The sequence below is a fragment of the Rhinolophus sinicus genome, linkage group LG05 (assembly GCF_036562045.2).
Source record: "Rhinolophus sinicus isolate RSC01 linkage group LG05, ASM3656204v1, whole genome shotgun sequence".
NCBI classification, from domain to species: Eukaryota; Metazoa; Chordata; class Mammalia; order Chiroptera; family Rhinolophidae; genus Rhinolophus; species Rhinolophus sinicus.
The window spans coordinates 11,666,671-11,676,139 of NC_133755.1; the positions used below are offsets into that span (position 1 = coordinate 11,666,671).

Here is a 9,469-nt window from a genome sequence, read left to right on the forward strand (position 1 = left end):
TATATCACCCTAATAGGTCTTCCATCATTTCAGGTAAAGGGCAGGCTAGGCAATAGAGATATGCTTAAGGTGAGGTCTCATAGTTACCAGCTGGTATGATTTGAAATAATTAATATAAACCCTCTGCCATTGTTTCTTTACTTTCACAGAGATGACCTAATGATTATATCTAATAATGTCAGTTAAATAAGCGAACATATAAGACAATGCAACAAATTATGAAATGCATGTAAACGACACAGCCCTTCATAGCAGCAGTTCTGACTGTGGCTTGTGTCAGATCGGCACTTGTGATTAACTATGGGAGAGCCGCTTGGTTCCCTCAGGATCTTGATGTCTTCATCTGTAAAACTGGGGTAAATGAATTCCTGCCTTGTATATCTCAGCAAGCTGTTTTGAAGATACCGTAAGAGATACGAACATTTAACTGTGAAATGTGTGAAACTATAAGGTCTCATTTCCATTGTACTTGGCACTTTGCCATCCCAGAACAAAGGGATGGGTGGTGTCTCCATTTTATCTGTGTTCTCTACCTGGAATGGCTTTTTCCTTTCCACTTCTCCATCTCACCTGACTCACTACTGTTTGTATTTCGGGTCCCAGGTAGTCTTCTTATCACCTCCCTGAGCCACCAGCCCATGTCAGCAATCTCCTGAACTCCGAGGTATACCCCAGTGAACTGACACGGGACTGCCACGGCCCTCACCTGGGGACATCCAATCAGAGATTTATTTTAGGCCGCGTTTAGAAACAGTTACAACTTGACTTTGCCCAATAATAGCAGGGACATTGGGGAAATTGCTTGACACAATCATTGATGTCTTTCACAAGAGATTTTCAGGTCCCTGGTTTCATAGATGGCTTCTACTATTCTTTATGCTTGCTATGCATGAGCCACAAATGTTGCAAGATTGGTACATTATTAAATGGTTACTTCTATAAAAGTACATTTGTTTACGTAATGACAGTTTTTGATATGCAAGTGATATGCCATTCTAAGCTGGATCTATAGAAATGAAAACACTAAAGTAAAAATCTATAAATTGGTAAGTTTAAGACCTGCATTCTTTAGACTTATTTTTCTTTAGACTTCTTTTTCACTAAAGATACATCCGGAATTGAATACTTCCAACTTTATTCATAAACAAGGCAATTTTATCAATTTTATTGATTTTTTGCATTTTTTATTAATCTTTATTAAATTTGTTGGGGTGACATTGGTTAGTAAAATTATATAGGTTTCAAGTGTACATTTCTATAATACATCATCAATATATATCATTGTGTGTTCACCACCCAGAGTCTGTTCTCCTTCCATCACCATATATATTTGATCCCCTTTGCCCTTGTGTTGATTTTTAAGGTCAAAATTATTTTGAGAGTTTCAAAGGTTCAGAGCAATTTGACGTGGAAAACTTTTACAGAAAACTTTCTTTTATATTTAATCTTGTTCTTCTGTTAATGTGTGTTTAATATTCACAGGTTCAAATTATCAGAGTAAAAATACAATTTATCTCTTCAGTTTTCTAGTTTTTTCTTCACTTTGTGGTGGGGCAGAAAGAAAAGATATAACATTGTATGTTGCCTAAAATCTGCCTAAATGTGTAGATATTTTTTTTCTCTCTCTCCAATCTAATCTTCTTTACCTCTAAAGGTAGTGGCTATTTTGTAAGTAGTTTGAATCAAATTCTCAAAATTTATCCATCAACTTGTTTATTTCTGATTCCATTTTAGTCTAGTCCCTTTTTAGCCTGGTAAATTGTTCTTACTCTTCATTTACTTTTAAAATTGCATTAAAAGAGAAATTTTTTTTTCATATAATTGGTCCAACATTATTCACACCCACTTTCCAGACACACCTCCATCCTCCAATAAATGAGTTTAGGGCATAATTTGCTAGTTTGAAGATTTCAGCTACTGGTAACTGAGTAGGGGAAACTGTGCCAGGCTATCCCTAGTTCTCTTCAAATAAAGCAATATTGCAATTCTAAATTAGAATTATTTAAAAGGTTAATTGGAAGCTTCTCCTAACCTCAATATTTGGAAGATCGTGTGAGTGGAAAGGACTTTAGCTCAATGAACCCAAAGATTCCACTTCTATAGGTTCAGAGGTAGGAAAACAAAATCACCAAAGCAGCACACTAGCTGCGAATATTAGCTTTCTATTGTTGTGTAACAAATTACCACACACTTACCAGCTTAAAACAACACTAATGTATCATATCAGTTTCAGTAGGTCAGACGCCTGGCCACAGTGTATTGGGGTGCCCTGCTTAGGGTCCCACAGAACAAGCTCAAGGTGGGGCCAGGTGGGGCTGTCGTTTGCAGGCTCTCTGCTTCCAAACTCATTCAGTCATTGGCCAGATTTAGTCACTTGTGATTGGTGGTCATTGGACAAAGGTCCCCATTTCCTTATTGGCTGTTGCCCAGGGGTTGCTTTCTGCTCCTGTGGCCACACACAGTCTTCCTCTTGCTTCCCACGTAGCCCTTGCATCGTCATCGCACCAAAGGCACAGCTAGTCTTCATACTTCAAATCTCTTGGACTCCCCGTCTGCTTTTAAGGACATGTGTTACTGTATCAAGTCCACCTGGGTTAGCTCCCTATTTTAAAGGCAATGGCACCATATGCCATGATACAGAATCACAGCCATGATATATCATCATATTCACAAATTTGGAGAATTAGGTCAGGATATCTTGGGGAAGAGGAGGTCATTTTAGAAGTTCTGCCTTCCTACCACCCTGGGTGTGTCTCATTCCAGGTTACAAGGAAGCTTCAGAAATCAAAAAGTTTTTTTGTTTTTTTTTTAAATTTTATTAAATTTATTGAGGTGACAATTGTTAGTAAAATTACATAGATTTCAGGTGTACAATTCTGTATTACATCATCTATAAATCCCATTGTGTGTTCATCACCCAGAGTCAGTTCTTCCATCACCATATGTTCGATCCCCCTTACCCTCATCTCCCACCCCCCACCCCCCACCCCCCTTACCCTCTGGCAACCACCAAACCATTGTCTGTGTCTATGAGTTTCTGTTTCTCATTTGTTTGTCTTGTTCTTTTGTTGTTTTGGTTTATATACCACATATCAGTGAAATCACATGGTTCTCTGCTTTTTCTGTCTGACTTATTTCGCTCAGCATTACACTCTCAAGATCCATCCATGTTGTCACAAATGTTCCTATATCATCTTTTCTTACCGCCGAATAGTATTCTACTGTGTATATATACCACAACTTCTTAAAAAAAAAAAAAAGTTTCACACAGATGACACCTCCTGAGGATAAGAAGACCGTGAGTGAGAAGGAAGTTTCCCGTAAACAAACAGAAAGATTTTAAACTGCAATGATCAATTCTCTGCGGTGTCGCTGGAATGGAACTGCAAGAAAGGCACAGATGATCGAACAAGGAGAGAAAGAAGAAAGGAAAAAATAAAGTTGAATTAGAAAATGTCCAGAAATACCAGGCCTGCTATTAAATATACTGACATGAGCAACATGAAACAAACGAAGGACATCAGCCTTGAAGGGAAACCATGTAAGTGAGTAATCAGCTCAGAGGCCAAGTGCACAGCGACCAGGGAGCCGATGAACACAGCACACAATCCCATTAAAAGGAGATATAGGCGGCAAGGCTGGAAATTAGACAGCCTATACTAGGGATCTTTCACTGTCCAGCGTCTCCTCGACCGTTACTACAAGTCTATGTCTTTGCCTTCTACCCAATTCTAGGAGAATGAATTATAAAACATTGAAGATGATATGAATCCTTAGTGATTCTCTAGTCTAATCTCTGCATAACCTGGTCAATCAAGGACCAGAGAAGGAAACGAAAATGTCTGGGTCAAGCAAGGAAGCTCAAGAATAGTCAGTCAGTTGTAAGGATAGCAGTGTTCTACTTCCCAGCCCAGTGATCTTCCCGGGGGCGCTGTGTTCTTCTCTTTTAACACAGAAGCTGGCCATCAGAGGTAAATCTTGTGCTATTTAGTAAACAGCAATTAAAAAGCAGGTTTTGCCCAAGGTTGGATACTCTGTAAAACATTATTGTAAGTCTTCTTTTAGGATTTTTTGAAAAGCCTAGACTACTATGTTTCATGCTAGCCTCACTTTTCCTTAGAAATAGCATTTATTTTTTCATGCAAAAGATTTTGGAATAAAATTTTTATTTTACTTCAACCACCAATGGTTTTTACATTATAAAGCTTTCTGTGTTGGTCAGGGTAGGTCTTGTTTTATAAAATAGAAAACATTTTTAAATAACATTGTACATTAAATAAAAGTTTATCTCCCATCAAATGCTATTAACATGAAATGTGGATAATAGTGAGGAGACGTGGGGTCTATGCTGACCTGCGGATATCTACTTGATAAATAGCTGGCTGTATGAAAATGCATAAGCCACTCGCTTACTGGGCCTCAGTTCCGCATATGTGAAAAGCAGAAATGGGAATGGATTATATGTATTCTCCCTTTTAGTGCTGATCAACGTGTCTAAGACTATAAGTGCCACATGGATGGCTGTTGAGCTGTGCACCGCAAACTTGAGGCAGTGCCATTCTCATTGCCATTTATATGAATGGGCACCCTTGTGGAGTAAGAAACCTGCGATGATATATATGCTGTTATACAAGAAAAATGCATCACAAAAGGGAACATTTTTAAAAATGGAAGATGGTATTAAATCATCCATCCCAATAAAGGATCATATCACGTTTGGCTATAATTTTCCAGAAATCTCCCATGTTGGCTGAGGAGAATAAAACATGCTCCGTTCATTCTGGCTGAAAAGAACCCTTTTGCTATTGAGATACCATCTTGATTTAGTGATAATCCTGCTGAGTAACTGTCCAGCTTGCAGTCAGGGGTATGGGAAAGGGCCCAACAACAGTTGGAGAATGAAGAGTGTAGTGATGAGCTCAGATGTCTAAACATAGATAGAAGAGAAGCCAAAAAGTGAGGCGATTACACAGGGAGCAGCCCAGTGCAAAGGCTGTATATCCTGTAGGCATGGTGACAGAAAACAGAAATTAAAAATGCTCAAAATTAATCCAGCCAATTTTATGTAGACTAACATGGTCGAACAGAAAAGAACTCATGTTAAAGGCATATCCCCACATGTGCGTGCCCTTCAGTATTGATTCTTATAATGACTAACACTGTTTTGAGTTATATCTCTGAGGAAGATTCTTTTCAGATTTTGAACTTCCCTTGGGCAATCAAAGTACTGGTGACAGATATTTGAGGCCCCTACTCCAAGGCAGACAGGAGCATTAACAGAGAGAGTTATGGATTAAGAGAGAGAAAGAGGGAAAGACAGTAAGAGAGATCTAGAACAAACTTTTCAAGAATCTTTTTGCAGATTTTTTTTTTAATATTATTTAGTTTTAGAAAAAAATAATCAAATTGGAAAGTCCAATGATTTTAAAGTTAGGGAATCAGCTTTAACTTGACTTACACCCCAAGATGATTCATACGCTTCAGCCCCTATAGCTCCACAAATGCCAAATATCTCCTCAGACAGATCTAGGCTGGGCCCCTGGAAGGGCAGGTGTCATTTGCTAATCTAGAACAAATGATCACAGCAACAAAAATGGCCGCCTTTGCACTCTGGTACCTGGGAGTAAAGGAGCAACAGAGTAGGGTATCCACATCTAAAAAGGAGGGTCTTGCTTTGATTTGGGGAAAGCATCTTTTCTATGGCTCATTGATGGAGACCATAGAACAATTATCAGAAATTGAAGTGAATGCATACATTTTTCTTTTATGTTTCTCAGAATCAAGCTTTAGGGAGAGTGAGCCCTTCATTCATTATTATGTCTTTATTCATTCAAAAGTGTATGTCATTAAAAATGTACATATGATGAACTGGGTGCTGGCAATGGACTTAACATTAGAAACTAGAGCCTCTCTGCTCATAGAAATATTGAAGCAAAGGATGAAATTTAATGAATCCTCAGGAAGCTTTGAGAATGAGAAATGATACAAGATCTTGGAACCTATGCATGCCTGCCTACTGCAATGGGAGTGATGTGTTTGAATGTTCTTCCGATAGCTGACATGTAGCCACATGAGGATTGAATGAAATGAGATAAGAGCTGTAAGACTCATAGCATGGTGGCTCCCGTTATCAAATGGACATGCTTTGGCATAGCACAAGGGCTCAATAATGTTAGTTCGCTAATTCATGGACTTACATATTTTCAGTTGCCCAATTCCTTTCATTTATGTTAAGTCCCCCTTTCTTACATGAATCATATTTGTTCATGAAGATGCTAAGCTGTATATTTTAGGTACATACATGAAACAGATCCATTTCTGTGGGGCTACCCACTCCCTATTTCAACCACCAGGATCTAAATCCAGAAGATGATGCCTGAAGTCCCAACGCAGGGACTGGACAAACAGCATTAGCATCCAAGGAGAAAATGTCTGCTGTCGTTAGTGTCTGCTGTTGTTTTCCCATCCAGTTATCTTGCCTGTGCCACCCCATACAAATCCTCCCCCAACGCACCTACCCTGTTGAAAATGTCAGTGTTTGGGGGCATATTTACTTAGCCATCTACTTCCTGGCTCTGGGATTCTGTTTTGTTAGATCCTGTCGTCACCACCAGGCTGGAAGCCAATGTTTGTACTGGGTGGGAGTTAGAGGCAGGCATAAACAGAATCAACCCTCTTGTGCTTTAAAAAAATCAGGCTGGAATTATATACATATTTCATGTCAGAAAAATAAAATGTGTCTTGGCGGTGGATGGGAAGTTGGAGCGGTTGGAGGGGGAGTGGAGAATTGGCAGAATTGCTCCCCTTTTCCTTGGCCCCCCGCCTGACAATCATTCAACCCTTTACTCTTGGACTCAGCATCTTCCCCTTCTTCTGAGGCTTCCAAGTGCTACAACTTCCTTGCCGTCAGCCGGGGCATCTTGTTAGAACCCAAAATGGCTTGAAAATGCCATTTACAAAATGGCGTACGTTCCTAAAGTTATGTAAGGCTTGTATTTAAGTCACTGGAGTAAATCTTAACTTTGCTTTGAGGGGAAAGCAAGATGGCAAGACCAATTCACAGGATTAGAGGATCTAAATGAGGACATATTTAGGAATCTACCTCTTGCCTAGAATGGAAATCCCATTTCCCATGTCTGTAGATTACTAAGATTATCATTTGCTAAAAAACAAAAAATAAAATCTGTTTGCTAAATTTGCTCAATTTCTCTAAACTCCATTGTTTCCCTCCAGCTTGAGTGGTTCAGTTTCTCTAATTGCTGGTGGTTTCTAGGACCACACAGAGTTACAGTCTTTCTGAATTGTTATCTGCACAAGACTTGGCCCTTATCCTAGCCTTTTAGACCCACCCTTTCACTAATCAGCACCAAAGCTTCCCATTGTGTTCCCAAGATGGGCCTCTCAGTTTTTACTGTGCTCCCCCTCCATCCTCACAAAGTGCTCTTCCTACCCCCCAGGTTCTTGCAAACCCTGAAGACCTCAGGTGATGAGGCCGCTTGTGTTCATGTGACCCCTAGATACTGGTTCGAGGAGGTAGAGATAAATTTTTACAGACCTGCATGACAGCTTCTAGACCATGGCTTTCCCAGACTCCTTGAGAAAACCCTCCGCACTTGAGACTCCAGACAGCAGCATACTCTCCTCATCTGTGTGTCTGTCATCTGCCAGCCTCTCTGTAGATAATTTCCTCATATTGAGCACATCTTTGTAACCTGGAAGGATGTCTTACTCTCCACTTTAATCCTAAAATGCAGTGGTGACCTCACCAACCACAATCCTACGGTAGAACCTTGCTAATATGAATGCTTTCAGACTGTCCTCCCCTTGTAAGCAATTCACTCCAAACACCACAAACCAGATCCTGGAGCTCTTCATCTCTTAAAGTGCCCTGACCTCCACCAATATATCCCCTTTGGAACCTCACCCTTTTAGCTTTGTTTAAACAGTGCAACAATATAATTTAATAGAGAACGAGATCTTCCAAATTCAGGTGGCGCATCCAAGTATCCAAATGGAAACAAACACTGCAATTAGCTCCCAAACAAAATGTTTTGTTTGGAAAGAAGGAAAAGAAGGGAAGAACAGGGGATTTAAAAATTAATTATATATATATATATATATATATATATATATATGTATATCTGAGTGTTGATGGCCTTTCTTCCTGTAAGAAATGCCTACACCCTCTGCACTGGAAAACAAATTTTGTACTTAAAAGTAAATAAATTGGATGCATTTCATTTCTTTTCAGGAGAAGACAGCATTTGTGCTGAGTCTCTCTAAAACTGGGCTCTTCCTATGTCATGATTTCTTGGGTTGCTTGTGGTGAAGAACTTACCTTTTGCCAGACAGAGTGCCAGTGACTGGTCCACTCGGCCCCTGCTCCATGGCCAGTCCACTGAAGGAAACTAAAGGTCAGGTGTTCCATCCCATGAAAAGTGTGTGTGCACTGCTCCAGATTGCTGCACTTTCCTTCTGACGTGACTAAACTAGGAGGCTGGGAAACTTGCCTTATCTAGAGTTGAATCCCAGATCTTGGCATTGTCCAAAGCAATCCAGGAATTCAAGTTACACTCATGTAATCTTCCTTCCTGTGCCAAAAACAACTTTTGATGGGTCTTCTACACTTACTTTGTAGGTCATACATTCTCCCCCAAATGTGAGTGTTGATGAGCTAGGATAGACTAATTTCCGAGAATTTTCAGGACAAGGGAATAGCCCCAAACACTTCTGAATTTTGCTGCCTTTTTGTTGAATGCCTATGCCTCCCTCAGCTGTGTGTTGTCAGCGCAATTAACTAGTCTGTATCATTTTTTATAGATTGTGAACAGGGCGGACCTCACGTCTGACCCCCGTCGGGCCCCAGTAAATCTCACAGCACACAATTAAAGACACTCTTCTGGGCTTTGTTTTTCTACCAGTCCATCATCTGCTCCTATGCACTTTGGATACTAGCAAAACTTCTTTTCGTCTGAGGTTCACAGTAGGATTTTTTTTTTTTAACATCTGCTGAAGATCCAAATAGGTTATTACATAGGATCCAATTTGTCATGTGACCTTCAGGAACACATCACTACATTAAAAGAGGGTTCTTTTCTTTCGCGAAAGACACTGCATTTCCTTCCTGCAGACACCCGATGGCGTCTTCCTATGGGACTGCTTCTCCTAGGCTACTCTTTTCTATTTAAAGTGTGCACACTTCACTTTTTCTTTTACTTTAGTTGGGAATAAAGTTGTTCAAGGTAGGAAATAAAGCAATTGCCAGCCCTACCTCAATGTATCTGAAGACCACTGCATTTTGTTAGCAGTTGGGTTTAGAGACTCTCGAAATATTAACTTGGAAATCTCTTCAGATCTTTGTTTCTTAGAATGGATTTCTCCCAGGGTGCACACACAGTATTATTCTTATATTAAGACCAATACTTTATTGTATAGACTAGAATGAGAAGGAAATCCACATGCTTTGCAG

The 9,469-nt window shown here is 39.8% G+C and overlaps 1 long non-coding RNA gene across 1 annotated transcript in view; it reads left to right on the plus strand.

Annotated features, from left to right (window-relative positions):
* LOC141571508 (uncharacterized) overlaps positions 1-9,469 on the plus strand; it is a 160,151-nt gene that overhangs the window by 110,520 nt on the left and 40,162 nt on the right. The gene's annotated exons all lie outside the window — the stretch shown is intronic.